Source organism: Esox lucius, chromosome 17, assembly GCF_011004845.1.
Source record: "Esox lucius isolate fEsoLuc1 chromosome 17, fEsoLuc1.pri, whole genome shotgun sequence".
In the NCBI taxonomy this organism is placed as follows: Eukaryota; Metazoa; Chordata; class Actinopteri; order Esociformes; family Esocidae; genus Esox; species Esox lucius.
In genome coordinates this window covers 21,744,526-21,769,860 of record NC_047585.1, presented here as the reverse complement: position 1 = coordinate 21,769,860, position 25,335 = coordinate 21,744,526, and the positions used below count along the sequence as shown (strand labels likewise).

Sequence of the window (25,335 nt, the reverse complement as noted above, 5' to 3'; positions counted from 1 at the left end):
AACCTGACGTTGTTTTTTTTAACATTCTCTGTATCATACTCTCAATCCCTTCCTCTATCAATATTCTTTTGATTCAAGTTTTTGAGTTTAATTTTGAATTGTTCCACTGCCATTTTGTTTAAACTAGATTGCAAAGCATGTGGAAAATCTGTTTAAAGCAAGTAGAAAAACCCCTGTCTTTCCCTTCCTACAACTATTTTCACATTCTCATTCTCTCTTCTCTTCTCAATTTTTTTCTTTAATTTCTCTTTCACTCTATCCAATTTCTCTGACTATCAATTGTATGTAGCTGGTAGGATTAGCAAATGGCCTAAGCTCTTTGGCTTAATGCTCATGTAAATCATACACAGGCACTTTCATGCTCAGCCGAGTGTAGTACAGTAGTCAGGCTGAATGTACTACATTTACATCTGCATGGCTTCACTAATGTCAGTTTCAGTAATGATCAGTATAAAATTCTTCTCCTGACAGAGAACAGACTGAGTTAAAATAAAAAATAAGGCTTTTTATCAAGAAATATACATGAAACTAAAAATAAATTATATTGTAATTATGTAATTATATTGTGTACAGTACCTACCAAATATTGACTCTAACAAGCAATGTTGATGCTGCTTTCTTGGAGCCATTGCAAACTCACGGATCTCTTCCCATATTGATCTCTTAACTAATTTGAATTTAGAAAGTCAATTCTTTCTTCATAAATAGATACACCATTTGTGTTTCAATGAAACCCAGTTTTACCAGATTCAGCTGCTATAGAAATAATGTTACTCCCTATTATAATAATAACCACCATGTTAAAATGTGTTTATTTACTACAACAACAACCAAGTTTCTAGTTACTTTATTCTTGTTAATATTTTGAACTAGACCTATCACAGCTGAAGCCTACACTTTGCTCATTGAAAATAGGCAAAACTGAACAATAAACAATAAAAATGTATCTTAATTATAGCTCAACGAACAGCAACCATTACATTTCCTATGCTGCCTGTATAGGTGTGGTACTCAATTCAGTCAACTTGAACAGAAAATATATTCTTAGCTTATTTAATCATTAAAACCTTCAGACCATCTTCACTTTTCTACATTTTGTTATATTACAGCCTTATTCTAAAAGGGATTACATGTATTGTTTCCTCATCGATCTACACACAATACTCCATGATGATCAAGAAACTTTAGCCAATGTAGTCATCAGACCCTTTGCTGTGACACTCAAAATTTGAAATTAGGTGCATCCTGTTTCCACTGATCATCCCGTATCCCGGATTACCTCTGGTAAATTAAATTGATTGGACATGATTTTGAATGGCATAAACCTGTCTATATAAGGTCCTACAGTTGACAGTGTATGTCAGAGCAAAAACCAAGACATGAGGTCAAAGGATTCGCCTAGAGCTCTGAGACAGGATAGTCTCAAGGCACAGATTTTGGGAAAGGTAGCAACAATTATCTGCATCAACTTTTTTTCTCAAAAAATTCTAAAAGAGATTATTTGCTTTTCATCCCTTACAATATAATAATGGCTAAAAGAAAATTGAAGAAATTGACCTTAACCAAGTTGAAGCAGAGTGGGATCAAGTTAAAAACATTATGGCAAAGTTATGGTAAATGTTGCAAGACGCTTTGAAGAATTTACTACAGGACAATAAAAAAATAATACACAACAAACTACCAAAGAAAAGGAGTTTATCATAAAGTCATAACAGTACACAGTTGGAAGGATAGTTGCGTCAACAATTATCCGTTTAGTCCTCTTCGGGTCCATGGGTCTCCCAGCTTCCCTGAACCCGTTGAACTGTTTTAACAGGCTATGCTGACTGGCACTTGCTGCTGTTGCATTGCATCGCTGGTCAAGTTGAGAGAGCGGTTGCCAGTTCACCTGTCATTTATCAAAATTATGCAATAAGTTTGGAACAAGTATAGTGGCAGTGAAGTTTATATATAAACAGAACTGGGGTGCACAAATCCTGTCAATGTCGCACTCCGGGTTGGACATGCCAGAGTCCAATGTTGCACTCTGCCATGCCCAACCTGTATAGCTTATCCTGGCAAATAGGTGATGCATGCAGGATCAGGCATACATTAAGATAATAAGCAATTCATTTTAAAACACTAAGAAATACTGGAATTTCATCATTTACAAATTACATAACCCTGCCCTAGATATAAAAATACAAAACCCTCCTCCGGATTAAACATTAAAAAGCATGACCCTCCCCTATTGTCCTCCAGGTATCTATTACATAAATTGCAATCTGTCCCTATAGTGGAATAAGATAATGCAGATTAGCTGGAGATTGTAATTCACATTATGTTTGAAGTGGGGAGACGTTGAACCCTTAGATGAGTGAAGAATCAGGATACTTTCGCCTGTGTGAAACTGTATGTCTGGGGAGTTTTGGAGAGGAAGCACTTCAAACAGCTTCAAACCCATGATTACTGGTGAGAGAATAATTTATATTCTTGCAGGTCGTGCATTTGTCAATTGACAGATCAATAAAATGATAAAATATTTACAGATAACTACAGAACTATTTATTGAGGTTATCAACTATTTATTTATTTGTTTAAAAAAATACATATATTCTCAGGGGAGTGGGAAAGGTTGTGGGAAAAAGCAATGAGTGGAATAAATGTTATGTCCCTTTTATTGATGATTTAGGAATCACTCCATTGTAGCGTTTGAGTGAGAACTATTTACCAAAGTTACTTTTTACAGACCCTATGCCCTGCTCCATCGTAGCATTTTGAGTGAATAGAACTGAGAACTTAAAATCCAATTGAAACAGCAGGTTCAATGTCCCAGAATCCACCAGTGTCTTTACTGACAGCCGAACCAGGAAATTGAGTGCTCAGCATTCTGCAAAGTGAAACTGCGGAATTATCTGACCACAAATAATGACATTATGAATAATAATATCATAACCACATCCAACAAATCCTCACATCTGTAAAAATACTAGTTTTATCTGATTATATTTTGGAATGTTTTCATGTCACCATACACGCACGCAGCTGTGCTTAAAATGTGAATAAATGTTTATGAACATTGTATTTTCCCTGTGCCTTAGTAATTGATATGGCATACAGCTCCACAAAGCTTTTATTTACAAAAATTGCATTTGCTCACTTTCTAATCCCTACTGATATGTATTAAAGTATCAATGTGGGTTAAAAAGTGAGTATACGCAATGCCTACTGGGAAAAAAATTACTCTACGCATTTAAAAACCTGTGTATACAAAACTTTTTAAGATCGGTCTTCCATATACCATATTGCTCTGGTAACTGAAATGTTTTGGTAGTGAATTGACCACATCATTTTTGAATGGATAACTTTCCAAGTTGAGTACAGTGCAACAGAACCCGTCTACTGGGATGTGATTGTCATGACATTACTGAGCATTAACACAGACAGGAAAGAATTATAATTTTTTGAGCCATACCATTGGGCTGCCTGCAGTATAACACAAATATTTTTCTTTCGCATTCCTCCCATAACAATTTTGAGCAAATTACCAAAAACGTATACAGCTGCACCATCTACAGTATCTTGACAGGTTGCATCACTGCTTGGTTTATCAACTGCACCACCCTCAAATGCAATGTCCTTCAAAGGGTGTTGTGAATAGCTGAGTTAATCACAGAGGCCAGGCCCCCATGTCGTCCAGATCTCAACACCCAGTAGGTTGTATGAAAGAAAGAAACAAAAAACTGTCAAATGCCCCAGCCATCCAAGCCATAGGTTATTCTTTGTACTGTAATACAGATGGTATGCAGTACCAATACTTTAAGTCTGGAACCACCAGAACCTTGTACAGTTTCAACTCCCAGGCCAAAAAGTACAAAAATGTACGTACTCACTACTTTAAGTCATAGTAGATAGAGTCTCAGTGAAAAACAAACACAAAACTTAAACAGTCAACTAGCTACATGTAGATGTACTGTCTCAGCAGCAATAGACTCTGTGCACCAGCGTAGTGAGGAACTTCCGCTTTTGTCTAGAAGTCTGCATTGCAGTTTCCGGTTTACTTACCAATACTCATCCGCATTAGTAAACACCTAAACTCACAACAAGATGAGTGATGCTGTTGTACGAAAAAAAAAAGGAAATATAATGTACGTGACTCTTAAGTTTCAAGGTACAAGTGCGGCATAATTTTAATCAGGAGAATGTCCTCTTTTTAATAAAATATGGCTTGCGCCATTCAATGACTTCAAACGCAAGACTAGAAATAGTCCGAAAAGGCATTTTTTTTATATACTTCCACGTAACGCAGGTTTAAGCGCAATTAATACCATATAGGACCAGATGTTTACTTCCTATGCCAGTTGTTATTTTTCTGTTTCATTGTGAAATGAGGTTACAGTAGTAAAATAAAAGAGGAGACCTGTTTTGGTGCTTTTCTGAGGCTATGGAATTTGAAGCTTTATTCAGGTTGAAGAGGCTGAATGAAGGTTTATTTGAATTCACTTGCTATGGGGACGCGCTAGCGTTCCAACTCAGCCAGTGTTCCTTTGCCATTTTGAGGCTAGGGTGAATTTTTATGCATTCTATTGTCCTGTCTAATACTACACTAAAAAGGAACACGTCGCTAACTAGCTTAGCCGATAGCCGGCCGGCACACCACAGCAAGCTACTTACCCTCGTAGTTGTGCAGATAACTCGATACGTAGAGTTTGAATCCCTTGTTCCGCTTGCTTGATGGAGCAGGGGACCAGGCATCAACAATTCGATGGACATCACTAATGCTTATTTTAGGCAGGTCTTGGAGACATCTACTAAAAACTAAAATTTTGGGCGACGCGGGTGATCGCCTTAAGTAAACCGGAAAATGATATGCCGACATCTGGCTAAAGCGGAAGTTCGTCCAAACGCTTGTGCACAGAGCCTATTGGTAAGTGATTATATTATGACTGGTAATTATAACCTAAACATACCTGTGCCATTCCGGTGCTGTCTGTTTTTCACACACTGCTGCTGCTGGTTAATGTTGTACGCCTTCTGCAGAGAAGCAGAGCAAGATGGGGGGGGGGGGGGGCAGAGAGGTATGATAGATGATGAGGTAGATGATTCATCAGTCCCAGATCTTTTGCTTGTGATGTCATTACGGCCATTGCACACTGCAGTGATTGTAGATCTACACTGCAGTATTTGTAGATTAATAACTGTAATCATCTTACATTCAATTGTTAACTGCTCTTGTTGTGTTTTGTTGACCACCCACTGCTAGCACCTTCAGTTTGGCATTTTTTCTTCCTGAATTGCTAGACACTACTTGCTTGTTTTGAGCCAATCAGAAAACGAGAGAAAAACCAGTAATAGAGGTCAAAGAGAGCCAGAAAGATGGTACCATGTTTCTTTGTTGGATGAGAACCGGGCTCTCTACAATGTGTAGCCAGTATTCCAACCAAGAACATAAGAGGCTCATTGATGTCTAATGTCATCTACCTAGCTAACTATTTGCAGTATCTAATGACTTGTTTATTTTTAGCTAGTTTGTTTATACTTCATTTTTTGTGGTTGCCGTGCTTGCTATTTTCTGTAGCTAAAGTACGTTAGCTACCATTCAAAACTCTATTTGAATCTAAATCACTGTTCAATATTTTCCTTTGCTTTAGCCATCAGGGGGTGAACTTCAGTCCAGGTGGAAGGCACTGAATAGTAGTGAGTAGTGCTGGTTGAAGAGGTACAGTAAGACATTCATGGACGGCTTCTAAAACAACAATGTCCCCAGCACAAGTCAGCAGAAGTTGCATCGAACTTCCTCACTCACATTTGAGAACTGATAGCAGCTTTCAGAAATATAGTGCCAGCAGTGGTCAGCAGAGCCTGCATCTGACCCCTTTGGAAGATGCTGTGCACTAGTTACTAGTTACAAGAAAAGCAGCATTCCAGCATAGCCTGCGTTTGATGGATGAGGCCATGCGACATGACTACAGTATGAGGAAGAAGATGAGGTTGATGTTAGGGCACTCTATTATGCTGCACCAACCAGGTCAATTCAATTCCTCTACATAGAAAGTGTGCCAGCAGCTGACCCCAAAATGCTGCACATAATTTCCATCGTAATCCATATTTGTTAGATTCTGCTTACTGTGTTTGATTTATTTCTTTTCTTATAAATGAGTGCTTATACACTTAGTGGCCACTATATGGTACACCTATCTAGTATCTGGTAAAACAGTGTTGTGGATTTAGTTATTCTTTCTTATTAAAAAATGAATTTACTTCAGTAGCTTAATATGTTGCACCAATTGTATTAATGTCACAATTGTTATATTGATTCTTCACTTGCTCTTGACTTAAATATGTAAGCTTATACACTAGCTACAGGGGTTGTCTATGTGTACCTTGATTTGCAGAATAAAAACTAACTGGTCAATGAGCCCAGAGATTGGTAGAACATATGCACATGCTAATGATTAGATTATATTCAACTTTATTGTCATTGTACAGGTACAAGAACTGTACTGAAGGAATGGGTTAAAAATTAATTCAGGCTGGCACAATGTTACTATGTAAAATTAGTTGTTTACATGTAAGTTGTTGGGGGTGCAACCAACATTTAGGTCCACAAAAATATCTGAAAGATGGGCAGGACAGGTAGAAAACAATGAGTCAGTAGAGGCAGGAAGTCTTTTGGTGTTCTCCCTTTATATCGTTATTTTCCTTTTCTCTCATCACACATGTGACTGAGTAATGTCCAAAGTAACACCCCTTGTCTAACAGCCAGGGCTTCTAGTCTTACAGCTCCTTCAAAACAAATAACAGCAGAGAAAAACTCAACAGGAGACACCCCAAATGTGCCACAGTCCTCTTGCAGCATCTACATGTGATGAACACTCTTCCCCTTCACCAGGAAACTGCACCTGTTTTCTAAGAGACGGGGGGAGAGGTAATTAACCCCCAGGGGTGCCATGGTGAGTGTCTAAATGCCTGTTACTCATGTGCCAGGCGGGGCTGATCATGGGTCTTAGGCACCGCCTCGTTTTCCGTCACAGTAGTAATAATGTATTGAATGTGATGTGAATGCAGAAATACAGAGACAGAAGCTGTCAGGAGGTCAAAGTAACATGGTTTTTAAAGTTGTTTTGTCATAACCTGGGGTACAACCACTTTAAAAACTAACACAGAACCAGTGAAAGGTGTACATTCACTGAGCTAAAAATATTTTGATATCCTTGCTTACCACTTGGTTGGTGGTGACTGATAAACAAAATGTCTTATCTGGGTCAATCATGTCCCAGTGATAATGCATTGCACCAATGTCTGACATGAATTGCAAAGTGCGTTTCTGTGCTGTCATGTAGGTAAAGAACCTCCATCAAACACCCCACAATCTGAAACCCATCATTTGCATCCAACATCTACATTCATGTCATTTCTGTCCACCAGTGCATTAACACAATGGAGAAGTTGTAGTTGTAGAATGTCAATCCAGATCGAGGTGGGGCAGGTTCATTTTTCCATTTTCCAGTCAATGCAACCTAAACAAAGAGGAAAATCACTTTGCTCTGGAAATTTTTTCATACATATATTTTCATTAACTTAAAACATTAATTGTAGATTTCTTTCAGTCATTTATGCTTGTATTTATGCTAATAGTACAGTAAAAACCTAACATGTGACCCTTGTCATTGAAAACTGAATAGATTTCTCAACAGGGAATATTCCTCAGTTTGGACACCCTGAGACAGATCAGATAGGACATCCTTTTGTAGCTTTTCCCCATGTGAATCTAGAACCACATTACACACTAAGCAACAGAACTATGCAAAACCAGTATTCAACCTACATTTTTAACAACCAACATATAGGTAACATTACTAGCTAGCTTTTTTTTTTGTCAAGAAGTCCAGTGTTATCATGAGTCATTCTCCCAGTGAGATGCAATCCCAGAATGTTGTATTTCTCTGGATGAAAGGAGTGGCCATCACTTCAAAAAGTGCAACTGCTTAGGTAAGAGTTAACTAACATTCTTGAAATCATATACATAATATGTCATTTGCACCTTGAGCAAGTTGCTGCAATATCCAAAGCTTTACCCATTTACCCATGCTTTCTGTGAATCTTTTGACTTCACCTATTGCTCTTCACAAGGCATCAACACAAAGGCCTAGAGCTGATAAAGCAAGTACCATTTGTAAATTGACCTCCTTAACAGTTTTGTCTAGGGGGTGAACAACAGATTTGGCTAAATTTTTGGGAGTAAAATCGTCCTCCTGTTTGTCCAGGGTTCTTTATATTTCTTGCGCTTGTGCAAAACATATAATTGAAATGTGTTCCCTGCAGAGAACTGCCCAGTGTGAGCACGACAAATGCTAATCGGGACTCGGCTGAGAAAGGTGCTAATTGCTCTTGTTGTCAGAGCCCCAACTGAGCGTTAATACAATAAGTGTCTTTAGTGTCTTCTCGATTATTTTAAATTGACATTGGTAGTCCATGGGATGTAAACAGCTAGAGGCCACTGGTATACAATGCAAAGATGAAACATGGCTACTGGGGCCCTGTCCCTCCCTTTGTACCATTCCTTCTACATGCCTTTCAGTGGTGCATCCTTTACTCCTCTCTACTCCCTCCAGTCCTTTCTTCCTTATCCTGTCTTTTCTCTTTCTCATACCTCCTACTCACCTCCAGTTTCGGCTTCTCTTCCTCTTCTCCTCCCCATCTCACCTCCTATTCCTCCATCTCCTCCCTCACTCCCACATCCTCCTCCCTCGCTGCCTGGCCAGGCCCCAGAGGCCTGGATTTCCATACTGAAAGCCTAACAGCACAGCCTCTTCACAAGGGTAAGCTTGCCTCTATTCAAAGGTCCTTTTGGATGCCTTCTTGGCTGTGTGAAAGGATATTGTGTTGCCTACTTTCGTTGCTAGGAGAGGACTTCTCAGTCTTGGTGTAGTGACAAGGCCCTTACTGTCTTAAGTCCCCCCCATAACCTACTACCTCTTGGCATTAGTAGGGGTGGGGTTTATCCACTAATGGGGTATGCAGTAGATTATGTGTTGTGAATGAAAATGGAGAGTTAGGTTTGGAGGTTTAGGGAGGGTTGTTATTTGATGAATGAACCATTTTTCCAAATTGTTCATTGTTTTGGGAAAGGGTATATTTTAATGTACTCACTAGTCTAAATGTTCTCTAAATATCACAAATGACAACAAATATAAATAATACATGGCCACAAATGGAAAATGTCTGTCTGGTGATTGGAACATGTACTGACACAAACCTTTTTTCCTCATGTAATGATCCTATCTCTGAATATTTAAAAAAGAAGTGAATGTATGAATTGGAGGATGGGGCATGGGGTCATACAGTAGTGTGTCAGATTCTAACCGTGCTGACCCATAGATGTGTGCCAAGGTTAGAAGCTCAGAACACTAGAACAGCTGAAGCTACATGAAATGCATTTTTGTATTTTAGATGTGTAAAATTCAGTAGTCATAAAATTACTTTTGTCCAACACATTCACTTCTTACTTTCTCTATTACTTAAGCATTATTATAGTTGCGGGGCTTGCTAAGTAGGTTTGCTAATAACAATTGAAGGAAGTTGTATATGGGCTTAGCAATGAATACAAGTCCCACAATATTTATTGCCGATCACTGTATTATCCCATCTCATTCATTCCATCTGAATAAAGAACTGTACATTTTATTGTCCACCTCTTAAGTTTCATGCATTGCCTCAATAAAGTGGACAATCAAATCAAAACAGGTTTAACCTGTCTGGTCTCCAGTCTCAATACTAGGGTTGAAACATTCCTGTAACTTATCCAGGGAAATGTTAAGGTTGTCCAGAAATTGAAGTTGGAAGAATGGATCAAAGACCAAGCTCTTGCTTGAGGTAAGCTGGCTGATCTTGATTTCAAATGTTCTGTTTTCTTTTACCCTGACCCAGCGTCTCATTTGACATACACAAATCAGAATCCTGTTAGATTTCGCTCATCTTTTAAGCAGCACGGGAAAGGGCATCCATGTCTGTTATCCCATAATATTTTTTGTTTGGTCAAACTGATTTTTACCCTGGTCTGGTGATGTGATTTCAGACCTCAGAGTACCCAGGATACCCAGATGGCATAGACTGTTAGCAGAGGCTCTGGATTGGAGAATTGGGTTGTTAATGATACCTTTAACCTGCACTTGAACTTTACCATAATACTAGGCACTATGGGTAGCAAGATCTTGGCACTACCTCAAGGCGGTGGTGGCAGCGTCATGTTGTGGGAATTCTAATCATCAGCAGGAACTGGCCATTTTGTTAAAATGGAAGAAACAAAATACAGGGAAATACTGCAAGAGAACCTGCATAAGTCTGTTAAAAACTGAAGCTTGGGAGGAAATTCATCATTCAGTAGGACAATTACCACCCCAATCACATGGCTAAAACAACATTGGAGTTTCTCAAGAACAAACTGTTTCTTTACATTTAGTTATTTTGGAAGCTACTTTCCAAAGCATGTTCCAGGAGCAATTAGGTGTATTTGTCTTTATCAGACAAAAATACAGATTTTTCTTAATTTGCCAGGTCAGGTCATTCAATCTAGCAACCTCTTAGTTAAAGTATGTATTCAAGCAATTCAAAATGTTTTAGATACTGTTTTATAGTTCAGACCTGGGTGGTCTTAAGTGTTTACTTCTGTTTGTAACGTGTGCACACATGAAAGTGTGCACAGACAATAACAAGAAGAACATGCATTGGTCATACTGATTGAGATGAATACATGATCAGACTGAACAGACTGTTGAGTTTGAGCTAAGTCTTCCACCTAGTGGAGAAATACATACTGTACTATCAAAACTGACTGTGGTAGCAGAACTTTAATTCAAATTGATGCCAAGTGAAGACACCTACACTCAATACAGCTATGCTTATTACAGCTCCTGCAATAACACAGTTTCTAGACATATGTTATAGATTTACATTTAAATACTTTTCATTGACCTCCACAATTATTGTCTTCCGTCTAGTCATTCCATCATAAAGGCCTAATTAATAGACTGTTACAAAGATAGTTGTCCTTCTGGCAGGTTCTCCCATCTCTGCAGATATATTTAGCCAGATGGCCAGGTACAGGAAGAGTCTTGTTTATCTCAATGCATTTTGTGTATGAATTTCCCCACACCTCTGTCTAAACACAATTATAGTATACACATACAGTACATTCATGCAGTGTATGTGGAAAACACTCCTTCGCCCAATGTGTGCACTTAGCGCCATTTATTTTGGTACTGAGTGATGGAATGTTTCTTATACACTGATTGGCTGATATGTGTATGCATATACCACAGGTATGACAACAAATAGATTTTTATTGCTCTAATCATGTTGGTAATCGGTTTATAAAAGCAATAAGGCATATCTGGGATTTGTGGTATATTTTGGTACATAATATACTATGGCTATGCATTGTGTCAGAGAACTGCCACAAGCCACAAACCCTTGCGCCTTATTGCTAAAATGCATCTACACACAAGATAGCAGTACATTTTTGTTTGCAAAACAGTGGAGCACTATTTTTAGATTTCCGGCCCAATGTGGGGCAATCAGACAAAAAGTACTCGCTAAGCAGCATAGCATCCTATACATTTGCAATAACACTGAAAAAGAAGATGGCAAGATTTTAGGTAACTTTAGCAATGTGAGAAACCAGATACTGTTTTTCTCTGTATGCCTGTGACTTTCCTACCATGCGCTTCTAACAGGGAGCTACTATTTTTAGTCTGTCCATTGGGTAATGTGGACAAGGATTTTCTCTGATTGCCTTAATCTGTCTCAGTGGGTTTTTTGGCGCTAGACAAATTTATCTCCACTTCATGTCCCAGATAGCAGTAGGGAAATCGCAGTACTATCAGTGCATAAACTGAGAGCCATAACCACACTGCTCTCCAACAGCCAAATCAAAGACCCTAGTGTTACATACATCTCCTAATCTCTTCCCCTCTATGATTAATATTGAAAATGTGTCAAGGTACATAAATCCCTTTGAGTCACCTTTGGACTGTCTGTCTAATCTTGCAGCCTTCTCCCTTAGGGATAGCAGGGTCAAGCTAACACAAGAGCAACTATATAAATATAAAAGGGTTACATTTGCCTCCCATCACTGAAATGCTAGATAGAACTTTTTGGAATCACGAACATCTAGGCTAAACTAATGTTCTGTCCCCACTAAACAACTGGGGATCTCCAAATTGACTGAAATGTATATTTTGTGATACATTTCAGCAAAGGGAACAATCATACTTTTTTTGACATCTATGCCAAAATGAGGAGCGGCCTGTGGATTTACTACAATTCCCACATGCGCACCACAGATGTTCATTCATTCTTGGTTATGGAATAGGATAAAATGTAAAACATCCAAATGTGGGACAACCAGATTATTCTGCCAGATATCACTTCCCACCTGCTGTAATGCCATGAGCTCATTTATGCTGACATATTATAGCCTATCATTTTTTTCCTTGCAGTGCTTTCTCTGATGCATTGCGGATGCAACTTAACGTACTATATTGTGGAAGCAACTTAATATATAGCCAAGAAAACTCCAGCACCACATCCACCTGGTATTGAAACAACACCAGAGATTGTTGCACTAGGCTAAAACTGGATAAAACTATGTGCATGTGAGCTAGAGACCTGCAGTGTGGGTAAACGACAAATTAATCATTGGGTGGGATAAAACCATTTTATTCAGCCCATAAATGTCATATAACGTTAGCTCGCTGTTTAGAATAAACACTGCAGTGAGAAAGTGAAAAAACTGTCCCTAGCATCTGTCAGGAGGAGAGCTTGCTAATGCCCTACTGGTTGACAACCAGCAATTGTGCTACTGTATGGTATCAGTATGCTATACTAAACATTCTTCAAACTTCAAGCAACATGCTATCCATCAGTTTGTCTAACTTTTGGTTAAAAGGAACATTTCCAAAATCTGGAAATCCCCAAGTATCCCTTTAAGGGCTTGTCTAGGGCTCTAGGTTGAAATGGAGCAAATCTTTCTCAAAATTGGAGTTACATATTTTCACTATGTTTTTATTTTATTTTTACATTCAAAACAATAGTCCTTTCCCATTGTTCCTCCGTTTGTACTACCCTCAATGTGGCAAGTTGTTAGGATATACTTTATGGCTAATCAATGAATGATGGAATAAAAAAATGCAATACTAAATGTTGAAATGACAGTCTAAAACACGAAACAGTTAGGCCTGTTATTTAACTAATAGCAATTTACCCATCCCTCACGAATGGACATCACTCATGTTCATACACAGTCGTTTAAATGTATAAATGCTCACACCCTTAATATGTTCACTGATTTTGAATAAGCCATGTAGTTCGTCCTATAATAACATCCTCCTGAATTATATGTATTTTTTTACAATGGATAATTCTATAAAACTGTCATTGAATTTGGTGACTTCCTGACACGGAACTGATCTGGTCCAATTATTCCATTAACAAAATAGAAGGGAAATATGTATCAGCATTTCCATTACTTTACAACACTACACTAAATGCAATACAGGACCTTGCTAAAAAAGCCATTTGTGCATGAGACAAGATGTGTATACAGATCTGCTAAGTTAATAGATCATATTTCCATTTATCACTTTGTGCTTCATTTTCATCCTAACCAAGGTAGTTAATAAAATATGGATAGTGTACTACTTGTTAATGTCAGTAGACGTCTTGATGTTGTTCCTTGACTATTATTCGTGCCCTACCTTGCGTTGGTCTCAGTTCATGCCGCTATCATGTTAACACTAAGGCCGCCAAATGCCTACGGGTATTGGCGTTTGAGTTTGTAATTAATATAAAACATCAATTTTAAAAGCTACACCTTCCTCCTTCCATTTCTTTTCCTAAATAGGCATTTATTAAATTTTTTCATTGTTAGAATTGTCAGAAAACTCACAAATGGAAAACTTTTTAGAGACTATTTACCTGTTTTTTTTTTTACTGTTTTCCGACTGAATAGCCAATAGCCCACAGTACTTAGCGTTGGTACCCAAATGGTACCCTGGCGCTGTCACCCCTCACTGAATGTATGACATCAATGGATGAATATGGCATACTCCAGAGAATTACTTGTTTGAATTTGAATTAACTTTCAAATGAAATACAAAAGTTCCATGACTATTCAACAATTTAATTAGGCTATTATTGAAACATAATACAAACAATATAGGCTACTTGACAATTCAACGTATGTATCACACTTTAGCGTTTTTCAATAGGAGATTCAGCGTTCTTGTGTAGGCTAATTCATCAAATGTAAATCTAAAATGCCAATCTAAATAATTATTCATGAAACGAAATACCAGACATTCTTCAGCAATCACCAATTCAACAAACTTATTGCACTGTCACTATTTTTATTTGGAGAGAAAAACAATAATGCATACACATCCTATCATCTCTCTTAGATTTTTCTCTGCTTATTTTACTGAAGAGTAGGATTCTACAAATGTATTATGCTAGATAATTCTTTCAGAAAAAGAAATGCCAACAATGTAAGAGGAGGTACTCGTCACTGGCCTGTTGCAGTGTTCTACAACCTTTTAGGCATGGCTGCTACCAACACACACGTGCTGTGCAAGCAATGTCTCAACAAGACATTCAGTAGAAGACATTTCATAATTGATCTATATGAACGCAACAGCCAAGAAGCAAGCCGCCAAGGAGACAGCACGTCCCACTCTTCCTCTTCCCAAGCCTCGGCAGCTCACATCCGGCAAGAAGATACAGAGTCAAGTCGGCAAGTACAAACGGAACAAGACCAAAGAGAACTGTGTGTAGTGCAACTGATTTGTTTGCCAGTCTTGCTCACACAAACACCCGAAGCTGCGTGCTGACTGTGGGGTAGAAGTTTGGAGTTCGAGCGAGATACGTAAATTAATGGGTTTTTGAAGCCCACATCATCCAACTTTGACTTTTCTGTATTTTATCATTTAGTCATTCATGTAAGCTACTGTAAATACACTCACCTAAAGGACTATTAGGAACACCTGTTCAATTTCTCATTAATGCAATTATCTAATCAACCAATCACATGGCAGTTGCTTCAATGCATTTAGGGGTGTGGTCCTGGTCAAGACAATCTCCTGAACTCCAAACTGAATGTCAGAATGGGAAAGAAAGGTGATTTAAGCAATTTTGAGCGTGGATGGTTGTTGGTGCCAGACGGGCCAGTCTGAATATTTCACAATCTGCTCAGTTACTGGGATTTTCACACACAACCATTTCTAGGGTTTACAAAGAATGGTGGGAAAAGGGAAAAACATCCAGTATGCGGCAGTCCTGTGGGGGTGAAAATGCCTTGTTGATGCTAGAGGTCAGAGGAGAATGGGCCGACTGATTCAAGTTGATAGAAGAGCAACTTTGACTGAAATAACCACTCATTACAACCGAGGTATGCAGCAAAGCATTTGTGAAGCCACAACACACACAACCTTGGGCTACAACAGCAGAAGACCCCACCGGGTACCACTCATCTCCACTACAAATAGGAAAAAGAGGCTACAATTTGCACGAGCTCACCAAAATTGGACAGTTGAAGACTGGAAGAATGTTGCCTGGTCTGATGAGTCTCAATTTCTGTTGAGATATTCAGATGGTAGAGTCAGAATTTTGCATAAACAGAATGAGAACATGGATCCATCATGCCTTGTTAGCACTGTGCAGGCTGGTGGTGGTGGTGTAATGGTGTAGGGGATGTTTTCTTGGCACACTTTAGGCCCCTTAGTGCCAATTGTGCATTGTTTAAATGCCAAGGCCTACCTGAGCATTGTTTCTGACCATGTCCATCCCTTTATGACCACCATGTACCCATCCTCTGATGGTTACTTCCAGCAGGATAATGCACCATGTCACAAAGCTCGAATAATTTCAAATTGGTTTCTTGAACATGACAATGAGTTCACTGTACTGAAATGGCCCCCACAGTCACCAGATCTCAACCCAATAGAGCATCTTTGGGATGTGGTGGAACGGGAGCTTCGTGCCCTGGATGTGCATCCCACAAATCTCCATCAACTGCAAGACGCTATCCTATCAATATGGGCCAACATTTCTAAAGAATGCTTTCAGCACCTTGTTGAATCAATGCCATGTAGAATTAAGGCAGTTCTGAAGGCGAAAGGGGGTCAAACACAATATTTGTATGGTGTTCCTAATAATCCTTTAGGTGAGTGTATTTTTTTTATTATCCTTTTACTCTGCTAATTGAATTTACAAATAACATTAATTGAGTAATACACTGCAATGTTTTTACTTAAAGAGAAGTCCGTGAAGGGCAGTTATGCAGTTATAAGCTGTAGTAATGAGGATTTGGTGTGCGTAATGATGGGAAGTTCGGAGTGATGTGATGAGGAACAGGTGTGTAGTGGAAAGTCTGGGGTGTTGAATGCGGAGCTAGTAGTCGGAGAGTCCGTGAATGCAGAACTATCACGGGAAGCACCGTGACAGTGAAGGCTACTGTAAATCCTCCTTTCCTTTATTGTTTTATCAAATGTATTGTGTTTATAAAGCAACTGTGCTTTAGGCCTATGTGCTGCTACTAATGCGGATATCCTTTGATCGTCGCAAACTGGTCGATAATGTCTGTTATTTTACCGTGTACATCAGCATAAGATCAAAATGAAAACTACATTCTAATGGATTTATTTTTGAATAATTTAAGTGTTGTGTAATTTTCATTTTGTACATTTGTAAAGCTTAATAAACAAATGAAAATACTACAGCCTGTGTTCTTAGAAATAATCATTCAATGTATTCTTTTTTGAGTAATAAATTTTTGTATGATAAGACCAATACAATTCAATACAATTCAATACAAATACATTCTTGTATTTTTTCAAATTCATTAACCATTTAAAACAAACAAATTGTATTTATATAATATAGTTATGATGACCCAGTAGATGAACTGATGCTCTGGCTGGATGGTGATGCTGCAGAGGTGAATGTTTATGCTAAAAGGGATGATAATGATGAGAAACAGCATCCGGCTCTGGCTGTTAATGTTCATCTGAAAAGCATGCCAGTCCTAATGTTAATGCTCTTTAGACTGAAATAGTCGACATGTCATAATAAAACCAAGCGGCAAAGTGTGATATTGGTTGTTTTTGCATTTCACCAGTCAGTTATCCCATAAGGAATTTTAGAATCACTTCAAATAAGGAATATGTGTTTCTTTTAGGCTTACACTGGCTCTCTGTGTTAATCTCATCTGGAGAAAGCAACGTTTGTCAACATATTCGCTTCAATTAACTCGATTCCAAAAAAGTTGGGACACTTTTCAAATTGTGAGTAAAAAAGGAATGGAATAATTTACAAATCTCATAAACTTATATTTAATTCACAATAGAATACAGATAACAGATTAAATGTTATTAAAATCAGAGGATGATTTGGGATCAAACTTAAGTTGTCCAACAGGCAAGACATTCCAGTAAAACATAACAGCAACCTCAGCAATGGCAATATTCGAGGGTAATAATGACGTAGTTAAAATAGTAAACTACTTCCTAAGCCTGAATCGCGCAGATCAGCTTTCTACTGCATGAGTTGCTTGACGATGCTAAATATTGACTTGAAATTAATGTCAGCTGGGCGCAGGGCTTTGGTAGGTGTATCTGGCACTTTAGCAGTAAGTGCTGGCGCTGCCATCTTTGCATCTTTTTGTTGCCATTTGCTACTAGAGAAAATAAACGTTATGTAAAGCTACATAGGTTGCACTGAGAGAAATTGATTAATGCATTATTTTGGTGAAAAATGAACTAGTAAGGGATTACTTAAATTAAAAAACATTACTCATGACTTTTAAAAAGTAATCTGACTACTGTGATGCGCTACTTTGTACTAGTCTGACTACTGTGTAAGGTGTTACCCCGAACACTAGTTGTGTGATGTGATTACATCATGTATTTTGGAGATAGTGGTTATGGCCCTCACCTGTGTTCCTGATCACCTTATTTTAGTTCTTCCTGTCCTACTGTATCTTGTCAGTCTTTGGTTTCTACATCAATGTAACGTTGATAAGAAAAAGATATAGAAATTAACACACAAATATAGAACAAATTGTTCTATTTTCGTGAGTTTGTTTCAAATGATTTTGAACTGCTTCATTTAACAGTTCTACAAGCGCATGTGTCCTGCCTCCATGCTACAACGTTACATAAAAAACTCTATGAGATGAACTGTACAGTGATGCTGTAAAAAAACACAAGAAACCAGACAAGCCTAGTTCAGCTGGACCACAATCAAAAGTGTTGCCATCTCAAGATTCAAACACAGGTTGCCCACATGAAAGGCTGTGTTGTAACCCAGTACACCCCAGAGCAGTACATTTGCCAGGTGTCAGTATAGCCTCTTGTCTCCATCCTGAACAAATCCTCTTTTGCCACTGGCCATTTTAATAGTTAATTGGCCCTTCATGAATCAAATTGATACAATTAAACTGACTAACGTTTCTTACTAAGTTTACCTCCACAAATAGCGTCTATGTATGGCATTTTCCACTGTCCGTTTTAACAGCGTATTAGCCAATAGAAAGCTTTACCGGTATCTACAAACTTACTGGAATATTCATAAGAATTGAGCAGTTGCTAGCAAGTGTGCCAAAGCTATTACATTTCATGGCATAAGAATGCATTTTTTCTTTCATGGCAAAACAACATACTATTTTCTTTCATTCGTAAATGACATGTATACAATAACTTTCAATAAAGGTGACGATAACTAACTTTTTCATCATGTGAAAAGACGAGAGATAACAGCTTATTAGCCAGTAATAGGCTTACTAGTATCTACTAACTTCCTAGGAATAATCATAAGAATTGAGCAATTGCTAGAGAGACTGGAAGTTTCCATGCCAGAAACAGGTCGCAATATAACCGTATACAGTTTTAGGTTAAGGCTTACTATAACGTAACTACTGTATGTTAAGACAGCAAATGTGTTTGTCTATCCTGACGCAAAACGCATACACGGATCCGTTATTCAGAAATCCACCAGAAAACAGTCGCAATATAACCGTAAACTGTTTCACTTCAGGCTTACTATTATGTAGATGCTAACGGTTTTAGCCAGCAAGGTTTTGTCAAAACGGAATAATTTAAAATGCATACTTTGCTTCGCCTACGAGGAGATAAGAAACTCGGGACCTATAGTTCCAAAGTCCGCTTCTCTAACCACTACGCTATTTAACAAATGATAGCCAGTCACTCACTCACTCAGTAAGAGACATTCGCTCTTCTTGGCTGGCTCCACTTATGCGGTCCCAGCAAAAACATACAAAATGCAATGGTATGCAAATCATTTATCCCTATATTAAAATTGACAATAATACAAAGACAAGTTATCGAATGTTGAACTCAGAGAATTGTTATTTTTTTGGGGAAAATATGGCCACTTTATTTTGATGCCAGCACATTTAAAAATAATTTTATAAACTGTGTTGCATCTCCTCTTCCTTTAACAATACTATGTATGCAATTTGGGAATTGAGCAGACCAACTGCTGTAGTTTTGTAAGTGAAATGTTTTCCCATTATTGCTTGATATAGGATTTAATCTGTTCAGAAGTTTGGGGTCTCCTTTGTTGTAGTTTTAATTTCATAATGTGCCAAATGTTTAAAATGGGTGACAGGTCTGGACTGCAGGCAGGCCAATTTAACACCTGGACTCTTTTACTTCACAGACATTCAAGTTACTCATGCCATGTGCACTAATGCACCTCTATAACATCACGGATGTTGGCTTTTAAACTGTGCACTGATAACAAGCCAGATGGTCCCTTTCCTTTTTAGCCCGGAGGATGTGGCGTCCATAATTCCCCAAAATAATTTCAATTTTAATTTGTCAGACAGGACAGTTTTCATGTCGCCTCAGTCCATCTTTAATGAGCTCGGGCCTAGGGAAGGCGGCTGCATTTCTGGATTTTGTTTATATCTGGTTTCCTCTTTATATGGTATTGTTTTATGTTGCATTTGTGGATGCAGCAACATACTGTTCACAGACAATGGTTTTTGGAAGTGTTCCTGAGCACATGTTGTGCCCTCTGAGATTTCCAGCCTTGTCGATTACGTAGATTTCTCCGTATTCTATGAATATTTTAATTATATTATGTAATGTAGATTATTAGATCCTGAAACTCTTTGCATTTTACATTGAGGAAACATTTCAATTGTTGCACTAGTGCAGTCTTTCACAGAGTGGAGAACACCACCTTATCTTGCATTTCCAGTTTACACAGCGAACCAATGTTGTATGTTAACCCTACTGAAAGGTCATTATTTTTATATAAAATATTCTCATCTAATTACAACATATCATACACCGATCAGCCATAACATTATGACCACCTGCCTAATATTGGTCCGCCTTTTGCCACCAAAACAGCTCTGACCCGTCGGCATGGACTCCACTAACCCTCTGAAGGTGTGCTGTGGTATCTGGCATCAAGACATTAGCAGCAGATCTTTTAAGTCCTGTAAATTGCAAGGTGGGGCCTCCGTGGATCGGACCTGTTTGTCTAGCACATTCCACATGTGCTAGATTAGATTGAGATCTGGGGAATTTGGAGGCCAAGTCAACACCTTGAACTTGTTGTTGTGTTCCTCAAACCATTCCTAAACATTTTGCTTTGTGGCAGGGTGCATTACTCTGCTGCAAGAGGCCAATGCCATGAAAGTGTGCACATGGCCTGCAATAATGCTCAGGTAGGTGGTACGTGTCAAAGTAACATCCACATGAATGGCAGGACCCAATGTTTCCCAGCAGAACATTGCCTAAAGCATCACACTGCCTCTCTTGGCCATCCACGTGATTCAAAGAAAACGTGATTCATCAGACCAGGCCACCTTCTTCCATTGCTCCGTGGTCCAGTTTTGATGCTCACATGCCTGTTGTAGGCACTTTGGCAGTGGTCACACTGGCACCCGGACTTGTCTGTGGCTACGCAGCCCCATGCGATGCATTGTGTGTTCTGACACCTTTCAATCAGTACCAGCATTACATTTTTCAGCAATTTGAGCTACAGTAGCTCGTCTGTTGGATCAGACCAGATGGGCCAGCCTTCGCTCCCCACGTGCATCAATGAGCCTTTTCCGCCCATGACCTTGTTGCCAGTTCACCACTTTTCATCCTTGGACTGTTTTTGATAGGTACTGACCACTGCAGACCAAGAACATCCCACAAGGGCTGCAGTTTTGGAGATGCTCTGACTCAGTCGTCTGGCCATCACAATTTGGCCCTTATCAAAGTCATTCAGGTTCTTACGCTTCTAACACTTCTAACGCTTCTATCAACTTTGAGGAAAGTTTGTTCACTTGCTGCCTACTATACCCCTCCCACTGACAGGTGTCATGATAAGATTAGCAGTGTTATTCACTTCACCTGTCAGTGGTCATAATGTTATGGCTGATTGGTGTATATTTTCACTGTTTAACAAAAGTTTCTTATTTAACAACAACTCAGACCCCTTTATTCAATAGCTTTTGTCACCTCCATTAGCAGTGCTAACTTAGAGTAAGTGTCTCCTATACACATTACTCAGTATATGACATCTTTTTTTAAAGGATTTTTGCCCATTTTCTCTTCAGAAATCCCCCAACCAGGTGAGGTTTTGAGGGGTGTTTCACATGTACTGCCTGCTTCAGGTCGTGCCACAGCATCTCGTTTGAATTAATACATCTACACTGATATGTTACACATGCGTAAACACTGAGGCTATGAACAACTGGTATTTACGTAAGTGTGAAACTCATAGAGATGTTTGATGAATCACTTTGTTGATGCATATGAACATTCTAAATTCTTTGTACTTTGTACAAATTTCTGATATTTTTAATAATCTAATTTATAGACAATTCCTCTCAGATCGAGGAAGGTCTGGTGGACCATTGCCTCAGACACGGCCTCTGGAGCCTACAAGTAAAGCACCAACACTGGTGGTAGCCATTGGCTCAATCTGATAGCCATTGGCTAAATCTGCAAACCTGAACAACTTCGCTACACCCTCCCAGTATGTGTTTTAACAAATGAAAGGGGCTGATTTGGCCATACACAGTTTTTAATTAGCATATTAATTAAAGCACAGCTTCTGTCATAATTTTGCTACAAAACTGTTTCTCTCAAAATCCATTTCCAGGTAACAGTAATAAACCATATTTAATTTTTTTCCGACTGATTTAATATCATCTACCTCAATAATTGGACCAGTTATTTACTACAGCAGCGGTACTCAACTTTTACACTACAAGATTCGGAGCCTACTGGATTTCTGTTCTACCTCATTATTAATTGCAATCATCTGGTTTCCCAGGTCTTAATAAATCTCACATTAGAGTGTTACAATGACTATCAGAGTGGAATAGGCTTCAAGGTCCAGAATTGAGTTGATGATTGTATAATAAGCATGTAATTATGCAGATATTACAAATATGTACTCTGTGATTTTTATTTCCCACTAGAACAGAGCTACAAATTATACTGTAATAAGTGGAAGTGTTAACCCACATTTTCATATGCACTATTTTCAAGTCCCTACAGAGTGACATAAAATATCATTGCCTACCTCTGTTGTGTATTACTGTCCCAAGATAAAGTGTTTGGTAGTTGGAATATTTTCCATATATACAACAATCCCCTGATGTGCTTTATTACTATTATTAACCCCACTGTGAAAAAAATACCAATAATTTATGTTAAATGCCTGGCAGCATGGGTGCCAGAAAAAAACTGTCAAACAACAGAAGAAATGTTGTAAGAAAAAACTAAAGAAATAAACTGTGTCAATTTACTCTCCCTTAAATAAAATATATCCCAGCAATTACATTGGCAATAGTCCTTATTCTCACTTTATATTCTCTCTAACCAATATTGAGAGTACATAAACATCTTTTTACAGTTCATGTATATAATATTGGTATTCAAATATTTAAAATAACTGAACATTTATTTTGTACTTCTTAACATATTATTTGAAAAGTGCCTTTTTTATAACAATAGCCTATATTTGAAAATAAATATAATACTGTAACCTTCATCAACAGCATCCAGCTCTTTGCTGTGTCAATCTTTAACAAGATGACAGCAACCAGGCAGAGCCTGGCACACATACACCCTCAAACAATTCCCAAAGGCAAAACTGGACCTAAACAAGAGGCAACCCCAAGATATAATTCAAGGGCCTCTTGTAGACACAGCAAACATAAACAGTTACAGAATTAACAGCCTCAAATCATGCTGTAATACTAATAACTAAAAAGAATACTGCTTTTTTTTAATTTTTGTAAACAAGGGATCAATGTGTGTGGAAATACAAATTATTATGTTTTTTCATTATACATTTCTACTGTTATTTTACCGGAAAAATATTAAATGTAGGTACCGTATATTTGTAATTCCAGCAACATCCTACCATTATTCTAAAATACGGAAAATATCATGTAACAATCTAAAGCAAATAACTATAAAATAACAATTTTATTTACAGTGTGGTTACCAATACATCCATAGCAGTACCAATGCTTTTTTTTGTCTTAACTGTGGTATATGGTTTCAGCATTTAGGATTTGAACCGAACTGTTTATTATGTTTTTTATATCATGGAACTGTTAAACATCTGTTTGTGATAGGCTTGAAGGGCATTATAGACTTTGCATTATCAATGACTATAACTGTAGTTCCCTGAGGGAGGGAACAAGGTCCAACAGCTAGGGGAGCACACAGGAGCGCACAACAGAATTAAATCACACTGTATAAGGCCAAACAGGTGCAACAAGGAGCTCCCGATATGCCACCTGTTTGTAAGTCTGTGTGCGTGAATGAGAAAGATATGGAGAGACAGAGAGGACATTAGAAATGACTCTTGTCAACGTTGCCATGCGAGTTGGGTGTGTGCTAGAACATTACTTGACGTAGGTTTTACTTGGTCAGCTAATAATGTGGAACTAGCCATTCTTGACGCATCATAAATTAGATCAAATATTGGGACAGAATATGAGCCAAAATTACAAATATATATATATATATATATATATATTGTGTGGTTAGCATTTGCCATCCTGTAGCACTGACCATTTACCATCCTTACTGGCCATCCTTACTAATTTAGCTTACAACCATGGTTTCATACATTACATTTGGTGGTTCCTGGAAAGAAAACTGTCTTGACATTGCATGAAAATGTTATAAATTGCTCAAGAACCCTCAATTGAATAGGTTTTTTTGAAGCCTTTATTAAGTTGTACTCACGCCATCCTTTGATATAGTGGGTTATGTCACATTTGACATTGGTATTTATGTGATACAGTTATGCCCCGACTATGACCCCTTTATTAAGCATGACAAATGAACAAAAAATAGCCATTAAAATGTAAAAACAAATAAAGCTCTACCCCCAAACATGCCCAACCCCCCCGCCCCACCACTGTTAACTAGACATTTTTGGATGGTACCGTTTGACAAATTAGCAACGACACCAGTTTTAGAATAAGAAATCCACTTACTTTCTTTGAATAAGACGCCCCCATGCTCGGGGGTATAAAGGTCAGTCTTTTCTGGGAAGAGTCAGGTCTGTCTAATATGGGTTTCCCAATCTACTGTTCTTTCAATGCCTCTCCACTCCTCCAGGTGCCTCTCCCTCAGCTCAGCCTTGCTCTGTACAATCTGCCTGCCTTCTCCAGGAAGGGCATCGACAGACTAGAGATAAGAGGAGCCTCCTAGCTCTCCCTTTGGCACCCTGACCACAATAGACAGAGATGCTGTACCGTAATACAGACAAAGTTTAGATCACAAGGTGCTTCTCATGTCGAGCTGTCCTGGCCGGTTGAGGAGGGATCTGTAACACCACAAATCAAACAACTATTAGCAAGGTCATGCATCCGATTGTATGAAGAGTGAGAATGAGAAGGCTATGCGTGTGGGCCTATCTGAACATGGCCAGTGTAGAAGATCAAACCCTTTTCAGCCACCTGTTAGCTGGCTTCCCATTCGTTGCGGATTTAAGGACAGTAAGGGGGATTAGGCTAATTGGGCCTGACAGGGGAAACGAGGGGAAAGCATACAGTAGGACAGCACCTTCTTTCAGGGTTTTCAGTGTCACCACTTACCGCCATGTCAACTACAAGGACGGGTATCCACTGGACTGGACAATGTGAGTGTGTTTATGTTGGATTGTAGTTTTAACGGGGGAGAGACAAAGGAAACAGACACAAGAGGGAGTGTTTAGGGCCCTGGAGGGAGTTTCAATAACCATTACAGCAGGGTAAGGGGAGGAGGTGAGGGAGAAAAGAAAAGCAAAGGTCAAACCCCTTGT

The 25,335-nt window shown here is 38.5% G+C and overlaps 1 long non-coding RNA gene across 1 annotated transcript; it reads right to left on the bottom strand.

Moving 5' to 3' along the window:
- Window positions 1–1,738: 1,738 nt before the first annotated feature.
- LOC117592958 lies at window positions 1,739–24,950 on the bottom strand. Its single transcript, XR_004574701.1, has 3 exons — window positions 24,527–24,950; window positions 4,950–5,013; window positions 1,739–1,888 (listed from the first exon to the last, which is right to left on the bottom strand). It is a non-coding gene; the product is annotated as an uncharacterized LOC117592958 (long non-coding RNA).
- Window positions 24,951–25,335: the final 385 nt, after the last annotated feature.